At 45.9% G+C, this 19,500-nt stretch overlaps 4 non-coding genes across 4 annotated transcripts; all 4 read right to left on the bottom strand.

Annotated features, from left to right (window-relative positions):
* Positions 1-3,668: 3,668 nt before the first annotated feature.
* Positions 3,669-3,744, bottom strand: trnag-ucc (transfer RNA glycine (anticodon UCC)). The gene has a single exon. It is a non-coding gene; the product is annotated as a tRNA-Gly (tRNA).
* Positions 3,745-7,418: 3,674 nt separating this feature from the next.
* Positions 7,419-7,490, bottom strand: trnag-ucc (transfer RNA glycine (anticodon UCC)). Its single transcript has one exon. It is a non-coding gene; the product is annotated as a tRNA-Gly (tRNA).
* Positions 7,491-11,117: 3,627 nt separating this feature from the next.
* trnag-ucc (transfer RNA glycine (anticodon UCC)) lies at positions 11,118-11,189 on the bottom strand. Its single transcript has one exon. It is a non-coding gene; the product is annotated as a tRNA-Gly (tRNA).
* A 3,623-nt stretch (positions 11,190-14,812) lies between these two features.
* Positions 14,813-14,883, bottom strand: trnag-ucc (transfer RNA glycine (anticodon UCC)). Its single transcript has one exon. It is a non-coding gene; the product is annotated as a tRNA-Gly (tRNA).
* Positions 14,884-19,500: the final 4,617 nt, after the last annotated feature.

The raw sequence follows: 19,500 nt of genomic DNA, 5'->3' as shown, positions 1-19,500 counted from the left end.
TACAGCCTGAAGCGCTCTAGAAATCAGCTGATGTGCCATAATAGTTCTTGACTCGAAATTTCGTTGTTGTTTTGCTGGAAATTTTGCAGTGAAATATTAGAATTGAGAAGTCATCAAAGACCGAGTTTTACTGAGTGGATCGGTCTCCTGATGCCCCGCCTCACTTTTTAATACACACAAAGCAGCATTTCGGATTTCTCATCATCTGAAATCAATCAATAACAGAAATAGCACGAAAATCCCAGGGCAACCCTGGAACGATCACACAATTAAAACTTGTCAAGTTCTCAGAAAGGTTCACCGGACCGAAACGTGAACTCTGATTTCTCTTCATACAGCTTTACCACCGACTTCGGGTTTGGTTTCTGATTTACAGCGTAGACATAGTCATCGAGATAGAGATGTACAGCTCGGAAACAGACCCTTCGGTCCAACCTGCCCATGCCGACCAGATATCCCAACCCAATCTAGTCCCACCTGCCAGCACCCGGCCCATATCCTTCCAAACCCTTCCTATTCATATACCCATCCAAATGCCTGGAAAATGTTGCAATTGTACCAGCCTCCGCCACTTCCTCTGGCAGCTCATTCCACACACGTACCACCCTCTGGATGAAAGCGTTGACCCTTTGGTCGCTTTTATATCTTTCGCCTCTCACACTAAACCTATGCCCTCTAGTTCTGGACTCCCCGACCCCAGGGAAAAGACTTTGTCTATTTATCCTATCCATGCCCCACATAATTCTGCAGTTCTTTCAGTTTCTAAAACTTCTCAAGAGTTTTCTTAGAAAACAAAAACGGCAAAAAGAGAGGAACCATTAGACTGAGGCCACGCTGCAGTAATTGTGGAGAGGAGGGAATTCCGGGTAACAGTTCGGGAAGCAGAACCCTCTCGAGGAATATGTATCAATTTGAAGTTCGATCCCGTTGATAGATTTGCAGGTTTCTCTTTTACTTTGTAGAAGAGGGGGAGGTGTCAGTCAGCAGTAAGGGGTTTTCAGAGGAGGGCATGATTTGGAGATGCCAGTGTTGGACTGGGGTATAGAAAGTTAAAAATGACACAACACCAGGTTATAGACCAACAGGTTTAATTGGAAGCACTAGCTTTCGGAGCGCTGCTCCTTCATCAGGTGGTTGTCCGAAATCTAGAGCTTCCAATTAAATCTGTTGGACTATAACCTGGTGTTGTGTGATGTTTAACTTCACAGCAAGGGGTAGTCATGGGCAGCTGTTTAGTGAAGGTCGCTTCCATTGATGTGGGAAGGCAGTGCACGCAAAACCCTCCCTACCCTAGATAGGTAACCTGAACCAAGATGGGCTTTCCAAGGTCAGGGGGTGCAGAGTGCTGAGGCCGCTGTCATCATTTAGTTCCCATGGGTCCCAAGTCCTTGGGATGCCGTGGCGCCTTAATGATGAATGGGATTGTGTGCAACCGAGACAGGGTCGTGGCAGAACAGTGTCGAGAGTGTGTTGCTGGAAACGCACAGCAGGGAAATCGATGTTTCGGGCTCCAGCATCTACAGACCTCCCTGTCTCCGAGCAGAACAGTGTTATCCGCTCAGGTTTAAGCAGAACATCCGCAGCTACTCCTGCGGGTCCAACGAAACACAAAGCGCTATCCGGGAAGGCAAACGTAGGGGGTGGGGTCAGCAAGCACAGCGTAGGGTGATCCCGGTTCGTGAGGGGAAAAAGAAAACGTAGTGCGGTGAAATTGACATAGGAAGTGAAATTGACAAAGGACGTGAAATTGACATTGTCAGAGCAAACCTGCGCAGGAAGGAGGGAGAGCCTCATGGAGGGGCGGTGGGCAAGATGGAAAGGACGGGGTCAAGGGAGGGCACAGACGGCAGTGTAAGGGCATGAGCAAGTGTTACCCTTCATGGTGTCGTGGGGGAATGAAGGTCGGGTCTGCAGGCAATGATAGTCTCCAGCTGAGAGTCGTGAGAACCCGGAATCAGTGTGTGTGGGGGGGGCGGGGGGGACTGTGTGTGTGTGTGTGTGTGTGTATATGTGTGTGTGTGTGTGTGTCTGCGTGTGTGGGTGCATGCGTGTGTGTGTGGGTGCATGTGTGGGTGTGTGTCCTGTGTGTGTGTGTGTGTCTGCGTGTGTGGGTGCATGCATGTGTGTGTGTGTGGGTGCATGTGTGGGTGTGTGTGGCTGTGTGTGTGTGTGTCTGTGTGTGCGTGTATGCATGTAGGGATATGCGGGTGTGTGAGAGTGTGTGTAGGTGCATGTGTGTGAGTGTACTGAGGTATCAATTTGTGAGAATGTGCGTGAGTGGCTGTGAATGTGGAAGTGTTTGAGTGAGTTTATGAGAGAGAGCTTGTGTTTGAGAGAGGGTATGCATGTGTGTGTGGGTCGGTAGGAGTGTGCTTTTGTGTGTGTGCGTGTACTTGTGTAGTGTCCGTGAAATAGTATACAGTGCAGTGTTGTCACGTGTCGTGTGACATGAACCAAAGTGCCCAGTTAAAGTCATCCCCATGGGTACCGAACTTGACTATCAGCCTCTGCTTGGCCACTTTGCATTGTTGGCTGTCCCATAGTCTGCCTTGCAGGATTGTCACCCAGGGGTCCGAGACCGAAAGGCACAGAGCGCTGAAGTGCTCTCCGACTGGGATGCTAGAACCAGTCTGACTCAAGATTGGGACACAGACAGACTTTAACCTCACACCTTTAATGCATTGTCTGAGCTGAGATGGCATCTCTTGTTAGACAACCTGAAGTTATCTCGACAACGTAACTTTGAAAAGGTTGTGAGGTTCTTATATTAAAGAACGGAAACTAGTAAACCCATTATAAAAGATGAAAGGCTTAACCTAAATGTGTTTAATATATCATTTCAGCTGCATTAAACTGTAATCCTTTTGCTATAAATACTGCGTCTTATGGTCCTTCTTATCATCAGGTTGATCTACATCGGATACACTCCATCCATTCTTTATCCTTCAAAGAAAATCAGTCACCTTCATCAGACACTACCTTCCCTTAACAAATCCATGATGACTATATCGGATGATGACGTGGAGGAGCCTGTGGTGGACTGGGGAGGACAAAGTTCAAAATCACACAATACCAGGTTATCGTCCAAGTAGCTTTCGGAGCACTCCTAAAACTAGTGCTTCCAAGTAAAGCTGTTGGACTGTAATCTGGTGTTGTGTGATTTTTAACTTTATCCTGGATTAAACTTTCACTCACTGTGTGGTCACTTCTATCATCTCTCAGAGTTTTATCGAATCATTTTCTCATACTGGAAATATAAAAGCAGCTGGTGTCCACTCCTCCTATTTCTGACCTGCACCTAAAACAATAACATTACCGATTCGATATGAGAAATAACGTTGTTTGGATATTTGTGAACTGTCCACCCACATTTCACTTGATATTAGGCTGTAGTTCACAAAAAACAAAATGAGAGTAATGTTGAAATGAGTGAAATCCGGAAACATTTCTTTCGAAATAAGATGGAAAACCAAGGAATTCTGCCATGACTCGTGTTTCTTTGAACCGTGCTCGACTTGACTCCTTAATCCTCCTGGGGACATCCTCAACTTCAAAGTTGTGTCTGCACTCCAGAGGTCTGGCAGACTCAATGTGATGTGCAGACGGAGGTGTTTCATTCCCACTGAATCGATCGGCTCTTTTGGTTGTGGAGTGGTGTTAAAATGCACTGCTTGGGGTGGCCGGGAATTGAACCCGGGTCAACTGCTTGGAAGGCAGCTATGCTCACCACTATACCACCATCGCTACAGGCTGAAGCGCTCTAGAAATCAGCTGATGTGCCATAATAGTTCTTGACTCGAAATTTCGTTGTTGTTTTGTTGGAAATTTTGCAGTGAAATATTAGAATTGAGAAGTCATCAAAGACCGAGTTTTACTGAGTGGATCGGTCTCCTGATGCCCCGCCTCACTTCTTAATACACACAAAGCAGCATTTCGGATTTCTCATCATCTGAAATCAATCAATAACAGAAATAGCACGAAAATCCCAGGGCAACCCTGGAACGATCACACAATTAAAACTTGTCAAGTTCTCAGAAAGGTTCACCGGACCGAAACGTGAACTCTGATTTCTCTTCATACAGCTTTACCACCGACTTCGGGTTTGGTTTCTGATTTACAGCGTAGACATAGTCATCGAGATAGAGATGTACAGCTCGGAAACAGACCCTTCGGTCCAACCTGCCCATGCCGACCAGATATCCCAACCCAATCTCGTCCCACCTGCCAGCACCCGGCCCATATCCTTCCAAACCCTTCCTATTCATATACCCATCCAAATGCCTGGAAAATGTTGCAATTGTTCCAGCCTCCGCCACTTCCTCTGGCAGCTCATTCCACACACGTACCACCCTCTGGATGAAAGCGTTGACCCTTTGGTCGCTTTTATATCTTTCGCCTCTCACACTAAACCTATGCCCTCTAGTTCTGGACTCCCCAACCCCAGGGAAAAGACTTTGTCTATTTATCCTATCCATGCCCCACATAATTCTGCAGTTCTTTCAGTTTCTAAAACTTCTCAAGAGTTTTCTTAGAAAACAAAAACGGCAAAAACAGAGGAACCATTAGACTGAGGCCACGCTGCAGTAATTGTGGAGAGGAGGGAATTCCGGGTAACAGTTCGGGAAGCAGAACCCTCTCGAGGAATATGTATTAATTTGAAGTTCGATCCCGTTGATAGATTTGCAGGTTTCTCTTTTACTTTGTAGAAGAGGGGGAGGTGTCAGTCAGCAGTAAGGGGTTTTCACAGGAGGGCATGATTTGGAGATGCCAGTGTTGGACTGGGGTATAGAAAGTTAAAAATCACACAACACCAGGTTATAGACCAACAGGTTTAATTGGTAGCACTAGCTTTCGGAGCGCTGCTCCTTCATCAGGTGGTTGTCCGAAATCTCGAGCTTCCAATTAAATCTGTTGGACTATAACCTGGTGTTGTGTGATGTTTAACTTCACAGCAAGGGGTAGTCATGGGCAGCTGTTTAGTGAAGGTCGCTTCCACTGATGTGGGAAGGCAGTGCACGCAAAACCCTCCCTGCCCTAGATAGGTAACCTGAACCAAGATGGGCTTTCCAAGGTCAGGGGGTGCAGAGTGCTGAGGCCGCTGTCATCATTTAGTTCCCATGGGTCCCAAGTCCTTGGGATGCCGTGGCGCCTTAATGATGAATGGGATTGTGTGCAACCGAGACAGGGTCGTGGCAGAACAGTGTCGAGAGTGTGTTGCTGGAAACGCACAGCAGGGAAATCGATGTTTCGGGCTCCAGCATCTACAGACCTCCCTGTCTCCGAGCAGAACAGTGTTATCCGCTCAGGTTTAAGCAGAACGTCCGCAGCTACTCCTGCGGGTCCAACGAAACACAAAGCGCTATCCGGGAAGGCAAACGTAGGGGGTGGGGTCAGCAAGCACAGCGTAGGGTGATCCCGGTTCGTGAGGGGAAAAAGAAAACGTAGTGCGGTGAAATTGACATAGGAAGTGAAATTGACAAAGGACGTGAAATTGACATTGTCAGAGCAACCCTGCGCAGGAAAGAGGTAGAGCGTCATGGAGGGGCGGTGGGCAAGATGGAAAGGACGGGGTCAAGGGAGGGCACACACGGCTGTGTAAGGGCATGAACAAGTGTTACCCTTCATGGTGTCGTGGGGGGATGAAGGTCGGGTCTGCAGGCAATGATAGTCTCCAGCTGAGAGTCGTGAGAACCCGGAATCAGTGTGTGTGGGGGGGGCGGGGGGGACTGTGTGTGTGTGTGTGTGTATATGTGTGTGTGTGTGTGTGTGTGTGTGTGTCTGCGTGTGTGGGTGCATGCGTGTGTGTGTGGGTGCATGTGTGGGTGTGTGTCCTGTGTGTGTGTGTGTGTCTGCGTGTGTGGGTGCATGTGTGTGTGTGTGGGTGCATGTGTGGGTGTGTGTGGCTGTGTGTGTGTGTGTCTGTGTGTGCGTGTATGCATGTAGGGATATGCGGGTGTGTGAGAGTGTGTGTAGGTGCATGTGTGTGAGTGTACTGGGGTATCAATTTGTGAGAATGTGCGTGAATGGCTGTGAATGTGGAAGTGTTTGAGTGAGTTTATGAGAGAGAGCTTGTGTTTGAGAGAGGGTATGCATGTGTGTGTGGGTCGGTAGGAGTGTGCTTTTGTGTGTGTACGTGTACTTGTGTAGTGTCCGTGAAATAGTATACAGTGCAGTGTTGTCACGTGTCGTGTGACATGAACCAAAGTGCCCAGTTAAAGTCATCCCCATGGGTACCGAACTTGACTATCAGCCTCTGCTTGGCCACTTTGCATTGTTGGCTGTCCCATAGTCTGCCTTGCAGGATTGTCACCCAGGGGTCCGAGACCGAAAGGCACAGAGCGCTGAAGTGCTCTCCGACTGGGAGGCTAGAACCAGTCTGACTCAAGATTGGGACACAGACAGACTTTAACCTCACACCTTTAATGCATTGTCTGAGCTGAGATGGCATCTCTTGTTAGACAACCTGAAGTTATCTCGACAACGTAACTTTGAAAAGGTTCTGAGGTTCTTATATTAAAGAACGGAAACTAGTAAACCCATTATAAAAGATGAAAGGCTTAACCTAAATGTGTTTAATATATCATTTCAGCTGCATTAAACTGTAATCCTTTTGCTATAAATACTGCGTCTTATGGTCCTTCTTATCATCAGGTTGATCTACATCGGATACACTCCATCCATTCTTTATCCTTCAAAGAAAATCAGTCACCTTCATCAGACACTACCTTCCCTTAACAAATCCATGATGACTATATCGGATGATGACGTGGAGGAGCCTGTGGTGGACTGGGGAGGACAAAGTTCAAAATCACACAATACCAGGTTATCGTCCAAGTAGCTTTCGGAGCACTCCTAAAACTAGTGCTTCCAAGTAAAGCTGTTGGACTGTAATCTGGTGTTGTGTGATTTTTAACTTTATCCTGGATTAAACTTTCACTCACTGTGTGGTCACTTCTATCATCTCTCAGAGTTTTATCGAATCATTTTCTCATACTGGAAATATAAAAGCAGCTGGTGTCCACTCCTCCTATTTCTGACCTGCACCTAAAACAATAACATTACCGATTCGATATGAGAAATAACGTTGTTTGGATATTTGTGAACTGTCCACCCACATTTCACTTGATATTAGGCTGTAGTTCACAAAAAACAAAATGAGAGTAATGTTGAAATGAGTGAAATCCGGAAACATTTCTTTCGAAATAAGATGGAAAACCAAGGAATTCTGCCATGACTCGTGTTTCTTTGAACCGTGCTCGACTTGACTCCTTAATCCTCCTGGGGACATCCTCAACTTCAAAGTTGTCTCTGCACTCCAGAGGTCTGGCAGACTCAATGTGATGTGCAGACGGAGGTGTTTCATTCCCACTGAATCGATCGGCTCTTTTGGTTGTGGAGTGGTGTTAAAATGCACTGCTTGCGATGGCCGGGAATCGAACCCGGTTCAGCTGCGTGGAAGGCAGCTATGCTCACCACTATACCACCATCGCTACAGGCTGAAGCACTTTAGAAATCAGCTGATGTGCCATAATAGTTCTTGACTCGAAATTTCGTTGTTGTTTTGTTGGAAATTTTGCAGTGAAATATTAGAATTGAGAAGTCATCAAAGACCGAGTTTTACTGAGTGGATCGGTCTCCTGATGCCCCGCCTCACTTTTTAATACACACAAAGCAGCATTTCGGATTTCTCATCATCTGAAATCAATCAATAACAGAAATAGCACGAAAATCCCAGGGCAACCCTGGAACGATCACACAATTAAAACTTGTCAAGTTCTCAGAAAGGTTCACCGGACCGAAACGTGAACTCTGATTTCTCTTCATATAGCTTTACCACCGACTTCGGGTTTGGTTTCTGATTTACAGCGTAGACATAGTCATCGAGATAGAGATGTACAGCTCGGAAACAGACCCTTCGGTCCAACCTGCCCATGCCGACCAGATATCCCAACCCAATCTAGTCCCACCTGCCAGCACCCGGCCCATATCCTTCCAAACCCTTCCTATTCATATACCCATCCAAATGCCTGGAAAATGTTGCAATTGTACCAGCCTCCGCCACTTCCTCTGGCAGCTCATTCCACACACGTACCACCCTCTGGATGAAAGCGTTGACCCTTTGGTCGCTTTTATATCTTTCGCCTCTCACACTAAACCTATGCCCTCTAGTTCTGGACTCCCCGACCCCAGGGAAAAGACTTTGTCTATTTATCCTATCCATGCCCCACATAATTCTGCAGTTCTTTCAGTTTCTAAAACTTCTCAAGAGTTTTCTTAGAAAACAAAAACGGCAAAAACAGAGGAACCATTAGACTGAGGCCACGCTGCAGTAATTGTGGAGAGGAGGGAATTCCGGGTAACAGTTCGGGAAGCAGAACCCTCTCGAGGAATATGTATTAATTTGAAGTTCGATCCCGTTGATAGATTTGCAGGTTTCTCTTTTACTTTGTAGAAGAGGGGGAGGTGTCAGTCAGCAGTAAGGGGTTTTCACAGGAGGGCATGATTTGGAGATGCCAGTGTTGGACTGGGGTATAGAAAGTTAAAAATCACACAACACCAGGTTATAGACCAACAGGTTTAATTGGAAGCACTAGCTTTCGGAGCGCTGCTCCTTCATCAGGTGGTTGTCCGAAATCGAGAGCTTCCAATTAAATCTGTTGGACTATAACCTGGTGTTGTGTGATGTTTAACTTCACAGCAAGGGGTAGTCATGGGCAGCTGTTTAGTGAAGGTCGCTTCCACTGATGTGGGAAGGCAGTGCACGCAAAACCCTCCCTGCCCGAGATAGGTAACCTGAACCAAGATGGGCTTTCCAAGGTCAGGGGGTGCAGAGTGCTGAGGCCGCTGTCATCATTTAGTTCCCATGGGTCCCAAGTCCTTGGGATGCCGTGGCGCCTTAATGATGAATGGGATTGTGTGCAACCGAGACAGGGTCGTGGCAGAACAGTGTCGAGAGTGTGTTGCTGGAAACGCACAGCAGGGAAATCGATGTTTCGGGCTCCAGCATCTACAGACCTCCCTGTCTCCGAGCAGAACAGTGTTATCCGCTCAGGTTTAAGCAGAACGTCCGCAGCTACTCCTGCGGGTCCAACGAAACACAAAGCGCTATCCGGGAAGGCAAACGTAGGGGGTGGGGTCAGCAAGCACAGCGTAGGGTGATCCCGGTTCGTGAGGGGAAAAAGAAAACGTAGTGCGGTGAAATTGACATAGGAAGTGAAATTGACAAAGGACGTGAAATTGACATTGTCAGAGCAAACCTGCGCAGGAAGGAGGTAGAGGGGCATGGAGGGGCGGTGGGCAAGATGGAAAGGACGGTGTCAAGGGAGGGCACAGACGGCTGTGTAAGGGCATGAACAAGTGTTACCCTTCATGGTGTCGTGGGGGGATGAAGGTCGGGTCTGCAGGCAATGATAGTCTCCAGCTGAGAGTCGTGAGAACCCGGAATCAGTGTGTGTGGGGGGGGGGCGGGGGGGACTGTGTGTGTGTGTGTGTGTGTGTGTATATGTGTGTGTGTGTGTGTGTGTGTGTCTGCGTGTGTGGGTGCATGCGTGTGTGTGTGGCTGCATGTGTGTGTGTGTGGGTGCATGTGTGGGTGTGTGTGGCTGTGTGTGTGTGTGTCTGTGTGTGCGTGTATGCATGTAGGGATATGCGGGTGTGTGAGAGTGTGTGTAGGTGCATGTGTGTGAGTGTACTGGGGTATCAATTTGTGAGAATGTGCGTGAGTGGCTGTGAATGTGGAAGTGTTTGAGTGAGTTTATGAGAGAGAGCTTGTGTTTGAGAGAGGGTATGCATGTGTGTGTGGGTCGGTAGGAGTGTGCTTTTGTGTGTGTGCGTGTACTTGTGTAGTGTCCGTGAAATAGTATACAGTGCAGTGTTGTCACGTGTCGTGTGACATGAACCAAAGTGCCCAGTTAAAGTCATCCCCATGGGTACCGAACTTGACTATCAGCCTCTGCTTGGCCACTTTGCATTGTTGGCTGTCCCATAGTCTGCCTTGCAGGATTGTCACCCAGGGGTCCGAGACCGAAAGGCACAGAGCGCTGAAGTGCTCTCCGACTGGGAGGCTAGAACCAGTCTGACTCAAGATTGGGACACAGACAGACTTTAACCTCACACCTTTAATGCATTGTCTGAGCTGAGATGGCATCTCTTGTTAGACAACCTGAAGTTATCTCGACAACGTAACTTTGAAAAGGTTCTGAGGTTCTTATATTAAAGAACGGAAACTAGTAAACCCATTATAAAAGATGAAAGGCTTAACCTAAATGTGTTTAATATATCATTTCAGCTGCATTAAACTGTAATCCTTTTGCTATAAATACTGCGTCTTATGGTCCTTCTTATCATCAGGTTGATCTACATCGGATACACTCCATCCATTCTTTATCCTTCAAAGAAAATCAGTCACCTTCATCAGACACTACCTTCCCTTAACAAATCCATGATGACTATATCGGATGATGACGTGGAGGAGCCTGTGGTGGACTGGGGAGGACAAAGTTCAAAATCACACAATACCAGGTTATCGTCCAAGTAGCTTTCGGAGCACTCCTAAAACTAGTGCTTCCAAGTAAAGCTGTTGGACTGTAATCTGGTGTTGTGTGATTTTTAACTTTATCCTGGATTAAACTTTCACTCACTGTGTGGTCACTTCTATCATCTCTCAGAGTTTTATCGAATCATTTTCTCATACTGGAAATATAAAAGCAGCTGGTGTCCACTCCTCCTATATCTGACCTGCACCTAAAACAATAACATTACCGATTCGATATGAGAAATAACGTTGTTTGGATATTTGTGAACTGTCCACCCACATTTCACTTGATATTAGGCTGTAGTTCACAAAAAACAAAATGAGAGTAATGTTGAAATGAGTGAAATCCGGAAACATTTCTTTCGAAATAAGATGGAAAACCAAGGAATTCTGCCATGACTCGTGTTTCTTTGAACCGTGCTCGACTTGACTCCTTAATCCTCCTGGGGACATCCTCAACTTCAAAGTTGTGTCTGCACTCCAGAGGTCTGGCAGACTCAATGTGATGTGCAGACGGAGGTGTTTCATTCCCACTGAATCGATCGGCTCTTTTGGTTGTGGAGTGGTGTTAAAATGCACTGCTTGCGATAGCCGGGAATCGAACCCGGGTAAACTGCTTGGAAGGCAGCTATGCTCACCACTATACCACCATCGCTACAGCCAGAAGCGCACTAGAAATCAGCTGATGTGCCATAATAGTTCTTGACTCGAAATTTCGTTGTTGTTTTGTTGGAAATTTTGCAGTGAAATATTAAAATTGAGAAGTCATCAAAGACCGAGTTTTACTGAGTGGATCGGTCTCCTGATGCCCCGCCTCACTTTTTAATACACACAAAGCAGCATTTCGGATTTCTCATCATCTGAAATCAATCAATAACAGAAATAGCACGAAAATCCCAGGGCAACCCTGGAACGATCACACAATTAAAACTTGTCAAGTTCTCAGAAAGGTTCACCGGACCGAAACGTGAACTCTGATTTCTCTTCATACAGCTTTACCACCGACTTCGGGTTTGGTTTCTGATTTACAGCGTAGACATAGTCATCGAGATAGAGATGTACAGCTCGGAAACAGACCCTTCGGTCCAACCTGCCCATGCCGACCAGATATCCCAACCCAATCTAGTCCCACCTGCCAGCACCCGGCCCATATCCTTCCAAACCCTTCCTATTCATATACCCATCCAAATGCCTGGAAAATGTTGCAATTGTACCAGCCTCCGCCACTTCCTCTGGCAGCTCATTCCACACACGTACCACCCTCTGGATGAAAGCGTTGACCCTTTGGTCGCTTTTATATCTTTCGCCTCTCACACTAAACCTATGCCCTCTAGTTCTGGACTCCCCGACCCCAGGGAAAAGACTTTGTCTATTTATCCTATCCATGCCCCACATAATTCTGCAGTTCTTTCAGTTTCTAAAACTTCTCAAGAGTTTTCTTAGAAAACAAAAACGGCAAAAACAGAGGAACCATTAGACTGAGGCCACGCTGCAGTAATTGTGGAGAGGAGGGAATTCCGGGTAACAGTTCGGGAAGCAGAACCCTCTCGAGGAATATGTATTAATTTGAAGTTCGATCCCGTTGATAGATTTGCAGGTTTCTCTTTTACTTTGTAGAAGAGGGGGAGGTGTCAGTCAGCAGTAAGGGGTTTTCACAGGAGGGCATGATTTGGAGATGCCAGTGTTGGACTGGGGTATAGAAAGTTAAAAATCACACAACACCAGGTTATAGACCAACAGGTTTAATTGGAAGCACTAGCTTTCGGAGCGCTGCTCCTTCATCAGGTGGTTGTCCGAAATCGAGAGCTTCCAATTAAATCTGTTGGACTATAACCTGGTGTTGTGTGATGTTTAACTTCACAGCAAGGGGTAGTCATGGGCAGCTGTTTAGTGAAGGTCGCTTCCACTGATGTGGGAAGGCAGTGCACGCAAAACCCTCCCTGCCCTAGATAGGTAACCTGAACCAAGATGGGCTTTCCAAGGTCAGGGGGTGCAGAGTGCTGAGGCCGCTGTCATCATTTAGTTCCCATGGGTCCCAAGTCCTTGGGATGCCGTGGCGCCTTAATGATGAATGGGATTGTGTGCAACCGAGACAGGGTCGTGGCAGAACAGTGTCGAGAGTGTGTTGCTGGAAACGCACAGCAGGGAAATCGATGTTTCGGGCTCCAGCATCTACAGACCTCCCTGTCTCCGAGCAGAACAGTGTTATCCGCTCAGGTTTAAGCAGAACGTCCGCAGCTACTCCTGCGGGTCCAACGAAACACAAAGCGCTATCCGGGAAGGCAAACGTAGGGGGTGGGGTCAGCAAGCACAGCGTAGGGTGATCCCGGTTCGTGAGGGGAAAAAGAAAACGTAGTGCGGTGAAATTAACATAGGAAGTGAAATTGACAAAGGACGTGAAATTGACATTGTCAGAGCAAACCTGCGCAGGAAGGAGGTAGAGAGGCATGGAGGCGCGGTGGGCAAGATGGAAAGGACGGTGTCAAGGGAGGGCACAGACGGCTGTGTAAGGGCATGAACAAGTGTTACCCTTCATGGTGTCGTGGGGGGATGAAGGTCGGGTCTGCAGGCAATGATAGTCTCCAGCTGAGAGTCGTGAGAACCCGGAATCAGTGTGTGTGGGGGGGGTGGGCGGGGGGGACTGTGTGTGTGTGTGTGTGTATATGTGTGTGTGTGTGTGTGTGTGTGTCTGCGTGTGTGGGTGCATGCGTGTGTGTGTGGCTGCATGTGTGTGTGTGTGGGTGCATGTGTGGGTGTGTGTGGCTGTGTGTGTGTGTGTCTGTGTGTGTGTGTATGCATGTAGGGATATGCGGGTGTGTGAGAGTGTGTGTAGGTGCATGTGTGTGAGTGTACTGGGGTATCAATTTGTGAGAATGTGCGTGAGTGGCTGTGAATGTGGAAGTGTTTGAGTGAGTTTATGAGAGAGAGCTTGTGTTTGAGAGAGGGTATGCATGTGTGTGTGGGTCGGTAGGAGTGTGCTTTTGTGTGTGTGCGTGTACTTGTGTAGTGTCCGTGAAATAGTATACAGTGCAGTGTTGTCACGTGTCGTGTGACATGAACCAAAGTGCCCAGTTAAAGTCATCCCCATGGGTACCGAACTTGACTATCAGCCTCTGCTTGGCCACTTTGCATTGTTGGCTGTCCCATAGTGTGCCTTGGAGGATTGTCACCCAGGGGTCCGAGACCGAAAGGCACAGAGCGCTGAAGTGCTCTCCGACTGGGAGGCTAGAACCAGTCTGACTCAAGATTGGGACACAGACAGACTTTAACCTCACACCTTTAATGCATTGTCTGAGCTGAGATGGCATCTCTTGTTAGACAACCTGAAGTTATCTCGACAACGTAACTTTGAAAAGGTTCTGAGGTTCTTATATTAAAGAACGGAAACTAGTAAACCCATTATAAAAGATGAAAGGCTTAACCTAAATGTGTTTAATATATCATTTCAGCTGCATTAAACTGTAATCCTTTTGCTATAAATACTGCGTCTTATGGTCCTTCTTATCATCAGGTTGATCTACATCGGATACACTCCATCCATTCTTTATCCTTCAAAGAAAATCAGTCACCTTCATCAGACACTACCTTCCCTTAACAAATCCATGATGACTATATCGGATGATGACGTGGAGGAGCCTGTGGTGGACTGGGGAGGACAAAGTTCAAAATCACACAATACCAGGTTATCGTCCAAGTAGCTTTCGGAGCACTCCTAAAACTAGTGCTTCCAAGTAAAGCTGTTGGACTGTAATCTGGTGTTGTGTGATTTTTAACTTTATCCTGGATTAAACTTTCACTCACTGTGTGGTCACTTCTATCATCTCTCAGAGTTTTATCGAATCATTTTCTCATACTGGAAATATAAAAGCAGCTGGTGTCCACTCCTCCTATATCTGACCTGCACCTAAAACAATAACATTACCGATTCGATATGAGAAATAACGTTGTTTGGATATTTGTGAACTGTCCACCCACATTTCACTTGATATTAGGCTGTAGTTCACAAAAAACAAAATGAGAGTAATGTTGAAATGAGTGAAATCCGGAAACATTTCTTTCGAAATAAGATGGAAAACCAAGGAATTCTGCCATGACTCGTGTTTCTTTGAACCGTGCTCGACTTGACTCCTTAATCCTCCTGGGGACATCCTCAACTTCAAAGTTGTGTCTGCACTCCAGAGGTCTGGCAGACTCAATGTGATGTGCAGACGGAGGTGTTTCATTCCCACTGAATCGATCGGCTCTTTTGGTTGTGGAGTGGTGTTAAAATGCACTGCTTGCGATGGCCGGGAATCGAACCCGGGTCAACTGCTTGGAAGGCAGCTATACTACCACTATACCACCATCGCTACAGGCTGAAGCGCTCTAGAAATCAGCTGATGTGCCATAATAGTTCTTGACTCGAAATTTCGTTGTTGTTTTGTTGGAAATTTTGCAGTGAAATATTAGAATTGAGAAGTCATCAAAGACCGAGTTTTACTGAGTGGATCGGTCTCCTGATGCCCCGCCTCACTTTTTAATACACACAAAGCAGCATTTCGGATTTCTCATCATCTGAAATCAATCAATAACAGAAATAGCACGAAAATCCCAGGGCAACCCTGGAACGATCACACAATTAAAACTTGTCAAGTTCTCAGAAAGGTTCACCGGACCGAAACGTGAACTCTGATTTCTCTTCATACAGCTTTACCACCGACTTCGGGTTTGGTTTCTGATTTACAGCGTAGACATAGTCATCGAGATAGAGATGTCCAGCTCGGAAACAGACCCTTCGGTCCAACCTGCCCATGCCGACCAGATATCCCAACCCAATCTAGTCCCACCTGCCAGCACCCGGCCCATATCCTTCCAAACCCTTCCTATTCATATACCCATCCAAATGCCTGGAAAATGTTGCAATTGTACCAGCCTCCGCCACTTCCTCTGGCAGCTCATTCCACACACGTACCACCCTCTGGATGAAAGCGTTGCCCCTTTGGTCGCTTTTATATCTTTCGCCTCTCACACTAAACCTATGCCCTCTAGTTCTGGACTCCCCGACCCCAGGGAAAAGACTTTGTCTATTTATCCTATCCATGCCCCACATAATTCTGCAGTTCTTTCAGTTTCGAAAACTTCTCAAGAGTTTTCTTCGAAAACAAAAACGGCAAAAACAGAGGAACCATTAGACTGGGAGGAAGTCGTAGCCCGGCGCAGTGATGTCGGGACAGGAATACCGATGAATGCAGGGGACACAGAGAGCAGGGTCACTGGACAAGGGATTATTGGATCACAGCCCCTCTTGTAGCAGTCCACCCATGCACTACCCTCAGGTACTCAGCGAAACGGTGCCCATCCACAGAGAGAGCATCCGCAGGCCTCCTATATTATGATTGAGCCATTTCCCCAACACGCGAGACCCTTGGGCTACTGCAGGAGCGAGGTTTTGCAGGCTGTCTCAAACGCTCCTCACACTCCCCGTCTGCGAATCCAATCCACGTGGAGGTAGGGGGGACATTTCATTGTCTCAGTGAGGAAGTCCTTGAGGAGTGGGATAGGTTAATGAACTCTCTGTCTCAGGAGCAAAGAATCCAGTTGAAATGATTGGTGCAGCAGCATGACAACATATGCAGGAATAAGATGAGGAGGACTAATACTGTTGTGCATGAGTTGGAAGTTGGGAATGCTGATGCATAAAATAACACCCCTGCAGACTTCTTCATTTCAAAGCCACACAGGTCCAGAAGGAAGTGGATGTGATGCTTAACGGAGATACTTCGAACTGAGTCAGAGCAAGTGGAGTTCGCCGATCGTGATAGTTCCCAAACCTGACAAGACTGAATGGTTTTGTGTGGACTATTGGAAGATCAATGCCGTAACAAAATCAGGCTCATACAAGATTGGAGGACTGTAGGGTGAAGGTTGGATAAACGAGTTACATCAGAAAGTTGGACTTACTGTGTGGTTATTGACAGGTACCTTTATCAGAGAAAGTGAAAGAGGTTTCTGCATTTGTCATTCCAAATGGGCTATATCAATTCAAAGTCGAATGAAGAACACACCAGCCACATCCCAAAGATTTATGAACAGAGTCGTGGCTGAGTTAACAAACTGTGCAGTTTATCTGGATGATATATTGATGTTTAGCAAGTCATGGAAAGATCACATGGTACAGTTGGCAGAGCTCTTTGAACAATTAAGAAAAATAAAACCGTAATAAATGTAAAGAAAACAGAATTTGCGAAAACCGAGGTGATGCTTTTGGGGCATAAAATCTGTCATGGAAGGTTGACCTCAAGGATCGCAAAGACAAAGGCCATCAAGGAATTTCATCTGACAGCACGTGTTATTGTGAATTCAACAGATAAATTACAACTAAGATTGGACAGATACCTTATGTTATATATATGTGTGCAGAAATTTAATATGATCTTAAATTAATGTCTTATGTATTTTATTGTAATGGGATTGAAGAATTAGAAAAAAGATGAAGCAGTTGTTTCATTATGATGGTCCATCTTTTTCTTAACCGGGGGGGAGGTGTTATGAAGTAGAAGTTTAAGAGAGAGTAAATGCTGTTCTGAACTGAGAGCTGACACGCACCTGTGGTGACTAGATGGCAGTTTCAGAGAGTATTGGAAATTTGAAAATATGTATAATTTGGCTGTGAAATGGATACATGAGTTGGTTGCTGCTTTGACAAGAATTCAAACTTAACCAATCATTTTGAATTATGCCCCAGGATACCTAAACCCAATCGCGTTTGTATTTATTGTTTTTGCAAACATACAACCAGTGAGACGATCTGATGTTGGGGTATTAAAAAAAAAGCCGGCATTTAGAAAGTCTGACAGAGCAACTGTTATTGAGAGAGTAACTGCTATCAAGAAAGACTGCCATTCAAAAACACTCTCTGTCAGAGGTATCTTCTTCATATGAAATATCTTCACATTAAAAGGCAGAAAGCAACCCAGAGAGATCTTCAGCCAAAAGAAGACAGACACCGGAGACGACAGCCACTAGATGGTTTTGAAACTAAATTGATGTAATATTAATATATTTTTTTTATTGGAAGAGTTCATTGTTATAGAATTGTAGGCAGACAATAAGCAGTTAAGAGAGGGAGGAAGGAGCTTAGAGTTGTGGTTTGTTGTTTAATGTTCACTTTTAGAGTTAAGGAATAAATTAATGTTATTTTCTCTAAATAGTGGAATTTGGATGTTCTCTATTACTCATATTTTAACAGATTATGAGGTGAGGTGAACCTTTTTGGGTGTTTCGTTTAATTAACAGAGGAGTTCACCACCGTGTCATAATACAATACATAAAGCCATAGTATCATCACAGAAGACAGAATGATGCTGCCTCTGGAGATGAGTGACTGGGCTTGCAACAATGGTGAGCTGTCAGAGTAATAATGGACATGGTGATTGGCCATTGGTGTTGGTGTGATGATGTGGGCGGTCAGGCAGAGGAATGATGGCATGAATGCCAATAGGATGGGAATGTTGGTGAGGTGTATGTGAGAAAGAGAGTGATAATGTACATGGAGACTGGACATGGAGATGTGCATGCTGGGTTTAGAGTGATGGTGGGTTAGGTATGGAGTGCTATGATGGCCATGGTAACTGACCATTGGGATGCCAGTAATGTTGGATTCTGGGAATGGCCAATAGGATGTGGGAGATAGTGCAGAGGAGGTTTGGTGATGAACATGGAAACTCGCCAATAACATAGCAGTGATGGTGAGGTGGGCAGTAGGACACAGGATGAAGGATGTGGATACTGTATTTCAGAGTTTTAATTCAGAAATCTTTTGAGGTATCAAGTGGATTCAGTGAACAGTTAGGAAGGCAAATGCAATGTTTGCATTTGTTTTGAATGGACTAGAATACAAGAGCAGAAGTGAACTGTTGAGGCTGTACAAAGTTCTGGTCAGATGGCATTTTCTACATTGTGAGCAGCTATGAGCCCTGTGTCAAAGGAGGGATGTGTTACCCAAGGAAGTGACAGAGAAGGTCTACAAGAATGGTTCTGGGTTGTCATATGAGGAGAAGTTGAGGAATCTGAGCCAGAACACAAGGCTGAGTAGATAGATGATGTGGGGCCTCACTGAAAATTATAGACAGTTACCTTGGATGAGGGGAATGGCCAATTCGATGGGGGCTAATAGTTGGGATGAATGTGTTGCTTGACGTGGAGATTGTCCAATGGGATGAGAGAAATGGTGTGGGAAAGTGAGAGTAATGATGGACATGGTGTGTGGAATGAGGATGGTGTGGAGGTTTGGAACAGTGCAGGGATGGGGATGATATGAGTTATGTGATAGTGTGGAAGATGAAGACAGGGGATGGAGATTGTTAAAAATCACACGGCACCAGGTTGTAGTCCAACAGGTTTATTTGGAAGTACCAGCATTCACAGCACTGCTCCTTCATGAGGGAGCTGTGGAGCAGGACTATAAGACACAGACTTTATAGAAAAAGATCACAGTGTCATGCAACTGAAATGATATGTTGAACAAACCTAGATTGCTGTTAAGTCTTTCATCTTTTAGAATGGGCTGCAGGTTTCAGTTCATTAATATGTAAATCCCAGAACTTCTTTCAAGTCACATGCTTGAGATAACTTCAGGCTTTATTAGAAAAGAGATGACATTTCAGCTCAGACAATGCATTAACTGTGTGAAGTTAGAGCCTGTCTGTATCTTAATCTTGAGCCAGACTGGTTCTATTTCCAAAGTAGGAATTTGTAAAATGTTACATGGATTGACTTGCTTGCATTGACTGCTTGCAAATTGTGTGCTTTTTGAACAAAATAGAATCTATCTGCAATTACAATACTGTAAACGCAAAATCACCCCATAGACTTACATGAGTGTGTGCGTGCATGTAAGTCTCAGAGACTCTGAGTGATTTTATGTGGGTGTGTGGTAAAGACTGTGAGTATGTGCATGTAAGTGTTAATGCTTGTGAGAGGGTGTG

This window comes from Chiloscyllium punctatum, chromosome 15 (genome assembly GCF_047496795.1).
Source record: "Chiloscyllium punctatum isolate Juve2018m chromosome 15, sChiPun1.3, whole genome shotgun sequence".
NCBI lineage: Eukaryota > Metazoa > Chordata > Chondrichthyes > Orectolobiformes > Hemiscylliidae > Chiloscyllium > Chiloscyllium punctatum.
The sequence above is the reverse complement of the archived record's forward strand: the minus strand, read 5'-3'. Positions and strand labels throughout refer to the sequence as shown.